Source organism: Myotis nattereri (assembly GCF_964212035.1).
Source record: "Myotis nattereri genome assembly, chromosome: 5".
Classification (NCBI taxonomy): Eukaryota; Metazoa; Chordata; class Mammalia; order Chiroptera; family Vespertilionidae; genus Myotis; species Myotis nattereri.
This window is the reverse complement of record NC_138080.1, coordinates 82,870,557-82,883,744: the sequence shown is the minus strand read 5'-3', so window position 1 is coordinate 82,883,744 and position 13,188 is coordinate 82,870,557.

Sequence of the window (13,188 nt, the reverse complement as noted above, 5' to 3'; positions counted from 1 at the left end):
TGTACCCTCTCGCAATCCAGGACCCCTTGGGGGATGTCAGAGAGCTGGTTTCAGCCCAATTCTGCAGGCCAGGCTGAGGGACCCCACTGGTGCAAGAATTTGTGCACCAGGCTTCTAGTAAAAAAATATAAATAAATAAATAATAAAAAAGAATTAAAATCCAAGTCTTAAAGTCTTTTTGGACTGGAGACCAAATCCCAACCAAGGATTACAAGGGTCTGCATAACCTGGCCCTGAGGTCCTTTAATCTCAGCTGGCCCCAAACATCCCTTCTCTTTGCTCTGTCTCTATTACTCACCTTTGCACTTGTGGTTCCTCTGCCAGAATCCTCTCCCTCCCACCTCCAATTAGCCCCTGCCCATCTTTATGATCTCGGTTTAAGCACAGCTTCCTGGAGAAGTCTTCCCAAACCCCCAGCCCAGGTCCACCTCCTCCACAGTCTGCTTCTGCCCATTGTTGTATGTCTAAATTCTCGAGCAGTGGTTGGTCCAGAGAGATGCTCAATAAAAATATTCTCACGATTGAATGAAAGTTTCTTCCTGTAAGAAACATGTTCCTGAGAGCCCACCAAGTGTGGGTGATGGCTGTGCCCTCTACCACCCAGAGAGAGAGAAGACAGGAGAAGCAGAGAGACCTGGAGGCCCCAGAGACAATGGAGGTGGTCAGGAGTTGCAAAGGTGACAGGAAATTGGATGAGCCGTGACAAAAGTGGTGGGACTCGCAAGATGACAACCAGGGGCCTTACGAGATGGTAGAACTACAATGAGTGCAATGGGTCTAATTTGACAATAGGATGCCATGGGATGATGGATTAAAACAAAATCATGGGATGTACCAGGATGATGGGGTAACAGGCAAGCTGGTTTAATTAGGAGTCACCATGGAAGTGACTAGTAAAATAAGTAACAAGGAATGGGAAATATTTATTGAGCACTATGGAGCATCAAGCCCTTTTCCACATATCCATATATTTCCATGGCTTAATCTCTACCACAACCCCGTGTGGTAGGCACTGTATACTAATATTATCATCTCCATTTTGCAGAAAAAGAAACGGAGACAGTGAGATTAAGTAACTTGGCTCAGGTCACCTAACTGGAAGAGGTGGGGTCAGGGTTTGCCTTTAGAGACTTTGCTCTCAATTACTACATCATCCCATCAACTTCCTGTGAACAAAGGAAGGCTTCCTAAGTGGCCATGGCTATAGTAGTCCATGGTTTGGGTGGGGACGGGGAGGAGCAAAGAGAGATATGGAAGGGGCTACTGGAAAATTCTCTTGCACGCCCCTCATTGCCTAGTTCTGCCCTTTCCTCTGCTAACTCCCTTTAGTCCTCTGTGTTGGGGTTAAGATTTACTGAAGTCACATTCCTTCTTACTCTTCCCTCCCTGCCAAGTGCCAGAGAGGCTGAATCAAATTGCTCAGTAAAGAGCTGGGACAGAGGAAGGCTGGGCTGGCTACGGGAAGGACTTCGGGTAGACAGTGTACTGAGGCGGAGACGGGACATTGAGAGGGGAGATAGCACAGAAACTGAGGTGTGTGAGCCACATAGCAATGTTGCTAAACGTTATGGGGAATTTTGAGAGATGAAACGTTGGAGAACCTGTCCATTCTCTTTGGTTTCTGGACTGTGTGTCTTTCTAAACTGTAATTCTGTGCGTACAGCGGGTCATGTGAGCCCTGCGGCTTATATTAGGATGAGACCAGAGCAGGGAGATTGGATGGTGATGGTTAGTAAAGCAGTCTCTCTGGCCAGAGTGAACTGGTGGGGTCCAGGGTTAAGGTTTGTAAAGGGTCCCTTCCTAGAACCTTTTGCCCATCAAGCCCTGAAGGAGTCAGAGATGTTCCTCCAAAACAGAGAAGGCGCTCCGATTACCAGCCAGGGCTGTCCCTGGAGTGAGCTCCCCGGCACAGCCTGGCAGGGCGCATCTTGCCGTAGGTGGATTCCTGGGACTGTGAGCATGAAGGAGGTCCGAGTAAGGAGCAGGGACCCGAGATGGCCTCCGAGGGAAGAAGCGCCTCCAAGAGAACCTAGCCACCCACCCAGCCTCACTCTCAGGCCTGTGAACTGGCTCCCCTCGCACCCTGCCATTTCCCCTGCTCTTTTCCTGAGATGCCGTTAGCTCTTTCAGGACATTCTGTGACCACCCACTGCCCCCAGTTTCTCAGACCAACAGCCTTCCCCTCATCCAAATCATCTCAGGAAGCATTCATCCTTCCAAGGAAACAGTCCAAGGGAACAGTGACTTGGTGCTTTACACCACTCTTTTCTTAAATATATTTTTATTGATTTCAGAGAGAAAGGAGAGGGAGAGAGAGATAGAAACATCAATGATGAGAGAGAATCACCGATTGGCTGCCTCCTGCACACTCCTCACTGGGGATCAGGCCCACAACCCGGGCAAGCGCCCTTGACTGGAATCTAACCTGGGACCCTTCAGTCAGAAGGCTGACGCTCTGTCCACTGAGCCAAACCAGCCAGGTCTCTACACCATCTGAAGTAGCCAGAGAAAGATCAACCCCCGAATGCCACCTCCCCTTCCTAGAGGCCCCTGACCTCTCTCCTGCCCACTCATCGGGGCCAGGCTGACATGTGCTTCAGGTTTACGCAGTGAGACCTGGTCAGTGCCCTCTCCCCTCATATCAGACCTGGTCAGTGCCCTCCCCCCTCATATCAGACCTGGTCAGTGCTCTCCCCTCATATCAGACCTGGTCAGTGCTCTCCCCTCATATCAGACCTGGTCAGTGCTCTCCCCTCATGTCAGACCTGGTCAGTGCTCTCTCCCCTCATATCAGACCTGGTCAGTGCTCTCCCCTCATATCAGACCTGGTCAGTGCCCTCTCCCCTCATATCAGACCTGGTCAGTGCTCTCCCCCCTCATGTCAGACCTGGTCAGTGCTCTCCCCCCTCATGTCAGACCTGGTCAGTGCTCTCTCCCCTCATATCAGACCTGGTCAGTGCTCTCCCCTCATGTCAGACCTGGTCAGTGCCCTCTCCCCTCATGTCAGACCTGGTCAGTGCTCTCCCCCCTCATGTCAGACCTGGTCAGTGCTCTCCCCTCATATCAGACCTGGTCAGTGCTCTCCCCTCATATCAGACCTGGTCAGTGCTCTACCCTCATGTCAGACCTGGTCAGTGCTCCCCCCTCATGTCAGACCTGGTCAGTGCTCTCCCCTCATGTCAGACCTGGTCAGTGCTCTCCCCCCTCATGTCAGACCTGGTCAGTGCTCTCTCCCCTCATATCAGACCTGGTCAGTGCTCTCCCCTCATGTCAGACCTGGTCAGTGCTCCCCCCTCATGTCAGACCTGGTCAGTGCTCTCCCCTCATATCAGAGCTGGTCAGTGCTCTCCCCTCATGTCAGACCTGGTCAGTGCTCTCCCCCCTCATCTCAGACCTGGTCAGTGCTCTCCCCTCATATCAGACCTGGTCAGTGCTCTCCCCCCTCATGTCAGACCTGGTCAGTGCTCTCCCCTCATATCAGACCTGGTCAGTGCTCTCCCCTCGTATCAGACCTGGTCAGTGCTCTCTCCCCTCATGTCAGACCTGGTCAGTGCTCTCCCCTCATATCAGACCTGGTCAGTGCTCTCCCCTCATGTCAGACCTGGTCAGTGCTCTCCCCTCATATCAGACCTGGTCAGTGCTCTCCCCCCTCATCTCAGACCTGGTCAGTGCTCTCCCCTCATGTCAGACCTGGTCAGTGCTCTCCCCCCTCATGTCAGACCTGGTCAGTGCTCTCCCCTCATATCAGACCTGGTCAGTGCTCTCCCCTCGTATCAGACCTGGTCAGTGCTCTCCCCTCATGTCAGACCTGGTCAGTGCTCTCCCCTCATATCAGACCTGGTCAGTGCTCTCCCCTCATGTCAGACCTGGTCAGTGCTCCCCCCTCATGTCAGACCTGGTCAGTGCTCTCCCCTCATATCAGACCTGGTCAGTGCTCTCCCCTCATATCAGACCTGGTCAGTGCTCCCCCCTCATGTCAGACCTGGTCAGTGCTCTCCCCTCATGTCAGACCTGGTCAGTGCTCTCCCCCCTCATGTCAGACCTGGTCAGTGCTCTCCCCTCATATCAGAGCTGGTCAGTGCTCTCCCCTCATGTCAGACCTGGTCAGTGCTCTCCCCCCTCATGTCAGACCTGGTCAGTGCTCTCCCCTCATATCAGACCTGGTCAGTGCTCTCCCCCCTCATGTCAGACCTGGTCAGTGCTCTCCCCTCATATCAGACCTGGTCAGTGCTCTCCCCTCGTATCAGACCTGGTCAGTGCTCTCCCCTCATGTCAGACCTGGTCAGTGCTCTCCCCTCATATCAGACCTGGTCAGTGCTCTCCCCTCATGTCAGACCTGGTCAGTGCTCTCCCCTCATATCAGACCTGGTCAGTGCTCTCCCCTCGTATCAGACCTGGTCAGTGCTCTCCCCTCATGTCAGACCTGGTCAGTGCTCTCCCCCCTCATCTCAGACCTGGTCAGTGCTCTCCCCTCATATCAGACCTGGTCAGTGCTCTCCCCCCTCATGTCAGACCTGGTCAGTGCTCTCCCCCCTCATGTCAGACCTGGTCAGTGCTCTCCCCTCATATCAGACCTGGTCAGTGCTCTCCCCTCATGTCAGACCTGGTCAGTGCTCCCCCCTCATGTCAGACCTGGTCAGTGCTCTCCCCCCTCATCTCAGACCTGGTCAGTGCTCTCCCCTCATATCAGACCTGGTCAGTGCTCTCCCCTCATGTCAGACCTGGTCAGTGCTCTCTCCCCTCATCTCAGACCTGGTCAGTGCTCCCCCCTCATGTCAGACCTGGTCAGTGCTCTCCCCCCTCATCTCAGACCTGGTCAGTGCTCTCCCCTCATATCAGACCTGGTCAGTGCTCTCCCCTCATGTCAGACCTGGTCAGTGCTCTCCCCCCTCATCTCAGACCTGGTCAGTGCTCTCCCCTCATGTCAGACCTGGTCAGTGCTCCCCCCTCATGTCAGACCTGGTCAGTGCTCTCCCCTCATATCAGACCTGGTCAGTGCTCTCTCCCCTCATATCAGACCTGGTCAGTGCCCTCCCCTCATATCAGACCTGGTCAGTGCTCTCCCCTCATATCAGACCTGGTCAGTGCTCTCCCCCCTCATATCAGACCTGGTCAGTGCTCTCCCCTCATGTCAGACCTGGTCAGTGCTCTCCCCCCTCATATCAGACCTGGTCAGTGCTCCCCCCTCATGTCAGACCTGGTCAGTGCTCTCCCCCCTCATATCAGACCTGGTCAGTGCTCTCTCCCCTCATATCAGACCTGGTCAGTGCCCTCCCCTCATATCAGACCTGGTCAGTGCTCTCCCCTCATATCAGACATGGTCAGTGCTCTCCCCCCTCATATCAGACCTGGTCAGTGCTCTCCCCTCATGTCAGACCTGGTCAGTGCTCCCCCCTCATATCAGACCTGGTCAGTGCTCCCCCCTCATGTCAGACCTGGTCAGTGCTCTCCCCCCTCATCTCAGACCTGGTCAGTGCTCTCCCCTCATGTCAGACCTGGTCAGTGCTCTCCCCCCTCATCTCAGACCTGGTCAGTGCTCTCCCCTCATATCAGACCTGGTCAGTGCTCTCCCCTCATGTCAGACCTGGTCAGTGCTCTCCCCCCTCATCTCAGACCTGGTCAGTGCTCTCCCCTCATATCAGACCTGGTCAGTGCTCTCCCCTCATGTCAGACCTGGTCAGTGCTCTCCCCCCTCATCTCAGACCTGGTCAGTGCTCCCCCCTCATGTCAGACCTGGTCAGTGCTCTCCCCCCTCATCTCAGACCTGGTCAGTGCTCTCCCCTCATATCAGACCTGGTCAGTGCTCTCCCCTCATATCAGACCTGGTCAGTGCTCTCCCCTCATATCAGACCTGGTCAGTGCTCTCCCCTCATGTCAGACCTGGTCAGTGCTCTCTCCCCTCATCTCAGACCTGGTCAGTGCTCCCCCCTCATGTCAGACCTGGTCAGTGCTCTCCCCCCTCATCTCAGACCTGGTCAGTGCTCTCCCCTCATATCAGACCTGGTCAGTGCTCTCCCCTCATATCAGACCTGGTCAGTGCTCTCCCCTCATGTCAGACCTGGTCAGTGCTCTCCCCCCTCATCTCAGACCTGGTCAGTGCTCTCCCCTCATGTCAGACCTGGTCAGTGCTCTCCCCCCTCATCTCAGACCTGGTCAGTGCTCCCCCCTCATGTCAGACCTGGTCAGTGCTCTCCCCCCTCATATCAGACCTGGTCAGTGCTCTCCCCTCATGTCAGACCTGGTCAGTGCTCTCCCCCCTCATCTCAGACCTGGTCAGTGCTCCCCCCTCATGTCAGACCTGGTCAGTGCTCTCCCCCCTCATCTCAGACCTGGTCAGTGCTCTCCCCTCATATCAGACCTGGTCAGTGCTCTCCCCTCATATCAGACCTGGTCAGTGCTCTCCCCTCATATCAGACCTGGTCAGTGCTCTCCCCTCATGTCAGACCTGGTCAGTGCTCTCCCCTCATATCAGACCTGGTCAGTGCTCTCCCCTCATGTCAGACCTGGTCAGTGCTCTCCCCCCTCATCTCAGACCTGGTCAGTGCTCTCCCCTCATATCAGACCTGGTCAGTGCCCTCCCCTCATATCAGACCTGGTCAGTGCTCTCCCCTCATGTCAGACCTGGTCAGTGCTCTCCCCTCATATCAGACCTGGTCAGTGCTCTCCCCTCATGTCAGACCTGGTCAGTGCTCTCCCCTCATATCAGACCTGGTCAGTGCTCTCCCCTCGTATCAGACCTGGTCAGTGCTCTCCCCTCATGTCAGACCTGGTCAGTGCTCTCCCCTCATATCAGACCTGGTCAGTGCTCTCCCCTCATGTCAGACCTGGTCAGTGCTCCCCCCTCATGTCAGACCTGGTCAGTGCTCTCCCCTCATATCAGACCTGGTCAGTGCTCTCCCCTCATATCAGACCTGGTCAGTGCTCCCCCCTCATGTCAGACCTGGTCAGTGCTCTCCCCTCATGTAAGACCTGGTCAGTGCTCCCCCCTCATGTCAGACCTGGTCAGTGCTCTCCCCTCATGTCAGACCTGGTCAGTGCTCCCCCCTCATGTCAGACCTGGTCAGTGCTCTCCCCTCATGTCAGACCTGGTCAGTGCTCTCCCCCCTCATATCAGACCTGGTCAGTGCTCTCCCCTCATATCAGACCTGGTCAGTGCTCTCCCCTCATGTCAGACCTGGTCAGTGCTCCCCCCTCATGTCAGACCTGGTCAGTGCTCTCCCCTCATATCAGACCTGGTCAGTGCTCTCTCCCCTCATATCAGACCTGGTCAGTGCCCTCCCCTCATATCAGACCTGGTCAGTGCTCTCCCCTCATATCAGACCTGGTCAGTGCTCTCCCCCCTCATATCAGACCTGGTCAGTGCTCTCCCCTCATGTCAGACCTGGTCAGTGCTCTCCCCCCTCATATCAGACCTGGTCAGTGCTCCCCCCTCATGTCAGACCTGGTCAGTGCTCTCCCCCCTCATATCAGACCTGGTCAGTGCTCTCTCCCCTCATATCAGACCTGGTCAGTGCCCTCCCCTCATATCAGACCTGGTCAGTGCTCTCCCCTCATATCAGACATGGTCAGTGCTCTCCCCCCTCATATCAGACCTGGTCAGTGCTCTCCCCTCATGTCAGACCTGGTCAGTGCTCCCCCCTCATGTCAGACCTGGTCAGTGCTCTCCCCTCATGTCAGACCTGGTCAGTGCTCTCCCCTCATGTCAGACCTGGTCAGTGCTCTCCCCTCATGTCAGACCTGGTCAGTGCTCCCCCCTCATGTCAGACCTGGTCAGTGCTCTCCCCTCATGTCAGACCTGGTCAGTGCTCTCCCCTCATGTCAGACCTGGTCAGTGCTCCCCCCTCATGTCAGACCTGGTCAGTGCTCCCCATCATGTCATACCTGGTCAGTGCTCTCCCCTCATGTCAGACCTGGTCAGTGCTCTCCCCTCATGTCAGACCTGGTCAGTGCTCTCCCCTCATGTCAGACCTGGTCAGTGCTCCCCCCTCATGTCAGACCTGGTCAGTGCTCTCCCCCCTCATATCAGACCTGGTCAGTGCTCTCTCCTCATGTCAGACCTGGTCAGTGCTCTCCCCTCATGTCAGACCTGGTCAGTGCTCTCCCCCCTCATATCAGACCTGGTCAGTGCTCCCCCCTCATGTCAGACCTGGTCTGTGCTCTCCCCCCTCATATCAGACCTGGTCAGTGCTCCCCCCTCATATCAGACCTGGTCAGTGCTCTCCCCACTCATATCAGACCTGGTCAGTGCTCTCCCCTCATGTCAGACCTGGTCAGTGCTCTCCCCTCATATCAGACCTGGTCAGTGCTCTCCCCTCATGTCAGACCTGGTCAGTGCTCCCCCCTCATGTCAGACCTGGTCAGTGCTCTCCCCTCATGTCAGACCTGGTCAGTGCTCTCCCCTCATGTCAGACCTGGTCAGTGCTCTCCCCTCATGTCAGACCTGGTCAGTGCTCTCTCCCCTCATATCAGACCTGGTCAGTGCTCTCCCCTCATATCAGACCTGGTCAGTGCTCTCCCCCCTCATGTCAGACCTGGTCAGTGCTCTCCCCTCATGTCAGACCTGGTCAGTGCTCTCCCCTCATGTCAGACCTGGTCAGTGCTCTCCCCTCATATCAGACCTGGTCAGTGCTCTCCCCCCTCATGTCAGACCTGGTCAGTGCTCTCCCCTCATGTCAGACCTGGTCAGTGCTCTCCCCTCATGTCAGACCTGGTCAGTGCTCTCCCCTCATATCAGACCTGGTCAGTGCTCTCCCCCCTCATGTCAGACCTGGTCAGTGCTCTCCCCTCATGTCAGACCTGGTCAGTGCTCTCCCCTCATGTCAGACCTGGTCAGTGCTCTCCCCTCATGTCAGACCTGGTCAGTGCTCTCCCCTCATGTCAGACCTGGTCAGTGCTCTCCCCTCATGTCAGACCTGGTCAGTGCTCTCCCCTCATGTCAGACCTGGTCAGTGCTCTCCCCTCATGTCAGACCTGGTCAGTGCTCTCCCCTCATGTCAGACCTGGTCAGTGCTCTCCCCTCATGTCAGACCTGGTCAGTGCTCTCCCCTCATATCAGACCTGGTCAGTGCTCTCCCCTCATGTCAGACCTGGTCAGTGCTCTCCCCTCATATCAGACCTGGTCAGTGCTCTCCCCTCATGTCAGACCTGGTCAGTGCTCTCCCCTCATGTCAGACCTGGTCAGTGCTCCCCCCTCATATCAGACCTGGTCAGTGCTCTCCCCTCATGTCAGACCTGGTCAGTGCTCTCTCCCCTCATATCAGACCTGGTCAGTGCTCTCCCCTCATGTCAGACCTGGTCAGTGCTCCCCCCTCATATCAGACCTGGTCAGTGCTCTCCCCTCATATCAGACCTGGTCAGTGCTCTCCCCTCATATCAGACCTGGTCAGTGCTCTCCCCTCATATCAGACCTGGTCAGTGCTCTCCCCTCATGTCAGACCTGGTCAGTGCTCTCTCCCCTCCTCAGGCTTGGAGGAGGGCACCGACAGCCTCAGCGCCCTATTCCTGGCCTACAGCTCCACAGCATGAAGTGTGGGAGAGTCACTATACCCAAGTTCAGAGTCACAGAGGCTCCGGTCCTTGTCTCCGGTAGCCTGGGAGGGCTCAACTCCTGCCTTTGTGCTCACTTATCTCTGTCTTGACCTGTTTCTGCCCTTAAAAAGGCTGAGAATGGGAAAGGGGGTGCGGAAGGAAAGACCTGTGTCTCCCTGGCCAGAGACCCCATGACCCTGGAATTGCAGAGTTCTTTTTGCTCCACTGTACACAGGCTACCGGAATCCCCTGTCTCCTCTGACAGATTATGGGGACACAGAGAGAGAGACACACAGACGCAGACAGAGGTACAGAGACAGAGACAGACAGCAGCAGAAAGAGAGATAGCCGACACACAGAGAAAACCACTAAAAGCTTCGGTAAAGGAAAACAGAAATACATTCATGGAAAGAAAGACAAAGAAGAAGAGAAACAGATATTGGGGGTGAGGGGTGGAGAGAGACAGAAATAAGAGAAACTGGAAAAGAGAGCCAGGGAGAAAGAGAAGGAAGATAAAACCCCAGGGCCAGAGCAGCTTTGCCCTGTTTTGGCTCAGATGTCCTCAACTTGGAGTCACTGAACTTGGACAGGGGGAAAAAAAATCACATTATTTTCACTAATCTCTAGCTATAAATTTAGCATTTCTTTCCTTTATGACAATAGCAATAAACCAGTCATATTAGCCATAACTATGGCTTTGTCACCAAAAGAAATCACATATATTTTTGTATATATTACGGTATGGCAGATATTTTGAAATAGCATTTATGCTCATCACTGCTTCAAAATTATGAGTTATCAACCTACTGCTAGATCTTTTCTAAGCTTTAATAAAGAAGCACATATATCACAGTAAAATAGTTTTGTAAATGTATTGCAATATTATTGGTTTCCTTTGTATTGCTACATATTTCATTTTATGGATTTAAAAACACTATTCTGAGACCAGACCTTAGGTTTTACCAGATTGCCAAAGGGGAACGTGACAAGCAAGGTTCAGAACTCCGGCACCTGATCCCTGACCAGGACCCCCAGCACCCATCCCTGCAAGCTCCCCGTGCCCGATACTAATTTACCCAACTTCTCTCTCTTGCTGGGCTACTCTGAGTCCTCCAAGAAGCAGGATAAAGTGTGCAAGGATTTGACAGGGAATGCCCGTGAGAGAGGAAGGGCGCAGGGGCTGGGAAAGCTATGAAGGAGAGAGGAAGGAGGGAAGGTGGGGGAGGAAGCACCCTGGACCACCACACAGTAGAGCAGCGGTTCTCAACCTGTGGGTCACGACCCCTTTGGCGGTCGAACGACCCTTTCACAGGTCACCTAAGACCATCCTGCATATCAGATATTTACATTATGATTCATAACAGTAGCAACATCACAGTTATGAAGTAGCAACGAAAATAATTTTATGGTTGGGTCACAACATGCGGAACTGTATTTAAAGGCCCAGAAGGTTGAGAACCCCTGCAGAGGAATGTTCAGCAAGGCCATGGGGGAATTCTTGAGCCGATATCAGCTGTCAGAGGAGTCTCCTATCTTCCAGGAATGGGCCAGCCCTAGGATCTCTGCTGAGCTTGGTCAGGGGCTGGGAGCAGCCCAGTGGGAAGCTGGCCTGAGAGCAGGAGCTGGTGGAGTCAGAGGGAAGCAGCTGAGGCCTTTGGTCAGTTTTCACTCCTAGAGTTGGCGATCTATGAGGAACATTCTCCTGCCCCCACAGTTGCCCATCCAGAGAAATGCCTCCTTTATCTGTAAAGTGGAGGTGACAAAATTCCCTACCTTAAGGGTTGTTGTGAGGATTCACCGAAGTTGGTAAATCAATGTTGGCACAGGGCCTGGGGTAATGGTCAGTTCCTAATAATTGGTAGCCATTACTATCGGCATTTTTTTAAAAAATATATATATATATTATTGATTTTTTTACAGAGAGGAAGGGAGAGGGATAGAGAGTTAGAAACATCAATCAGCTGCCTCCTTCGCACTCCCCACTGGGGATGTGCCCGCAACCAAGGTAGGTGCCCTTGACCGGAATCAAACCTGGGACCCTTGAGTCCGCAGGCGGACGCTCTATCCGCTGAGCCAAACCGGTTAGGGCCGGCATTTTAATGATTGATTATTGTTATCATTTTCATTCTCAGAGGGAAGGGCTGCAGGAGACCGAAGATGAAAGTTTCAGCTGGGAGAAGTGGGGACCACTTCCCCCCTTCCCCTCCCCACACTCCCCTTGCTGCCCTCTGATGCAGGGGTCTTCCCCTGGCTACTGCCGGTTCCTGTGTCTGCTGACTCACAGCCAACTTCCTCTCATACAAACAGGAAAACACAGCCGGCCGGCCCGGCCCCCACCCCACCCCACCACCGCACAACACCAAGGCCAGCCCAACTCTGAGGGGGAAGTGCCGCAGCCCGGAGGACAGGTTTCAAGGTTGGGGCTCCGGGGTAGATGGGGGAGGGGAGAGGAGCCATTCCTCCGCAGGCACCCCCGACCCCCACAGCAAAATGTGCAGCAGGAGAACGGGGCCGAGGGGCTTCTCCCGCGGATGAAGAGGCTGTCTGCGGTAACTGGGCTTGCAGGGTGCCGCCTGATCCTGGTTTGGGCAAAGAAACGTGGCCCTGCTGGCCTTCATCCCTGGGAAGAAATTGGGCCGGGCCCTTGGGGGGGTAGGAGCAGACGTGGTCCCTACTCCCCCAGGTCAGATCTCTGGGCTGCTGATGCTCCCCCCCCCCCCCCCCCCCGCTTGGAAAGCTGCAACCATCCCTGACTTCTGGAGGCCAGCTTCCGTCCCCCCATCACTGGGTGCCCGGGTGCAGCCACCCCGCTGGGCGCAGAAGTGCCCTGGAGGTTGAGGGCCCGACCCCTTGCCCCTCTCCCGATAGGACAGGGCGGGGGTGCACAGCCGTCCAGCGCAGCGCTGTCCCGTTCCCTCTGGTTCTTTCCCTGTTCCCGCTGTGTTCTTCTCGCTGCCCCTTTGTCCTGGCCTCCAGCCCTGTTTCGGCCCCTTTCTCGGCCCCCAGGAGGGCAGAGTGGGCCAGTCCCGAGATAAGCGCCCCGGTTGGGTAAGGAGCCCAAAGCCTTAGAGGCCGGCGCTTGCACAAGGAGTGGCCGGGGCCCTGCGGGGGGAACGGCGGGCGGGGCGGGGCCGGGCCCCGTCGGGGGAGCGCGGAGGGAGGCGGGGCCGGCGCGGCGGGACCCTGAGCCTCGGACAGCCCGGCGGGCACCGGGCAGCGGACGGCAGCCACGCAGTGAGGTGAGGACCCCCGCGTCCCCGGGCCCCTGCAGCCCAGACTCCTCCCCATCACCTCCTCGAGAGCCTTCGTGGGAATCCCAAGCCCCCACTGCGCTGGCGGCCGTCCCCCACCCCTCCGGGCCGCGACCCGCCCCTCCCTGCGGGCGCCCTCCTTGCCCCCTCCCTCCCGGCCCCCTCCCTAGTCGCAGCCCGCGCAGCCCCGAGCTGCCCGGCCCGCCCCCGGCACTCCTGCCCCGCGCACCTCCTGGTTCCCAGTCCCGTGCCCTCCGCCCGGCCTGAGTCACCGGGAAACTGGGCTCTGAGTCAGGGCCGGGGGCCCTAGCTTGGAGATGGGCCCAGCCGCTGAGAGGCAGAGCAGCCAGAACTGATGCTGGGGCAGAGGGAGTCCTCAGGACTCCGCATGAGAGAAACGGGGCGAGAC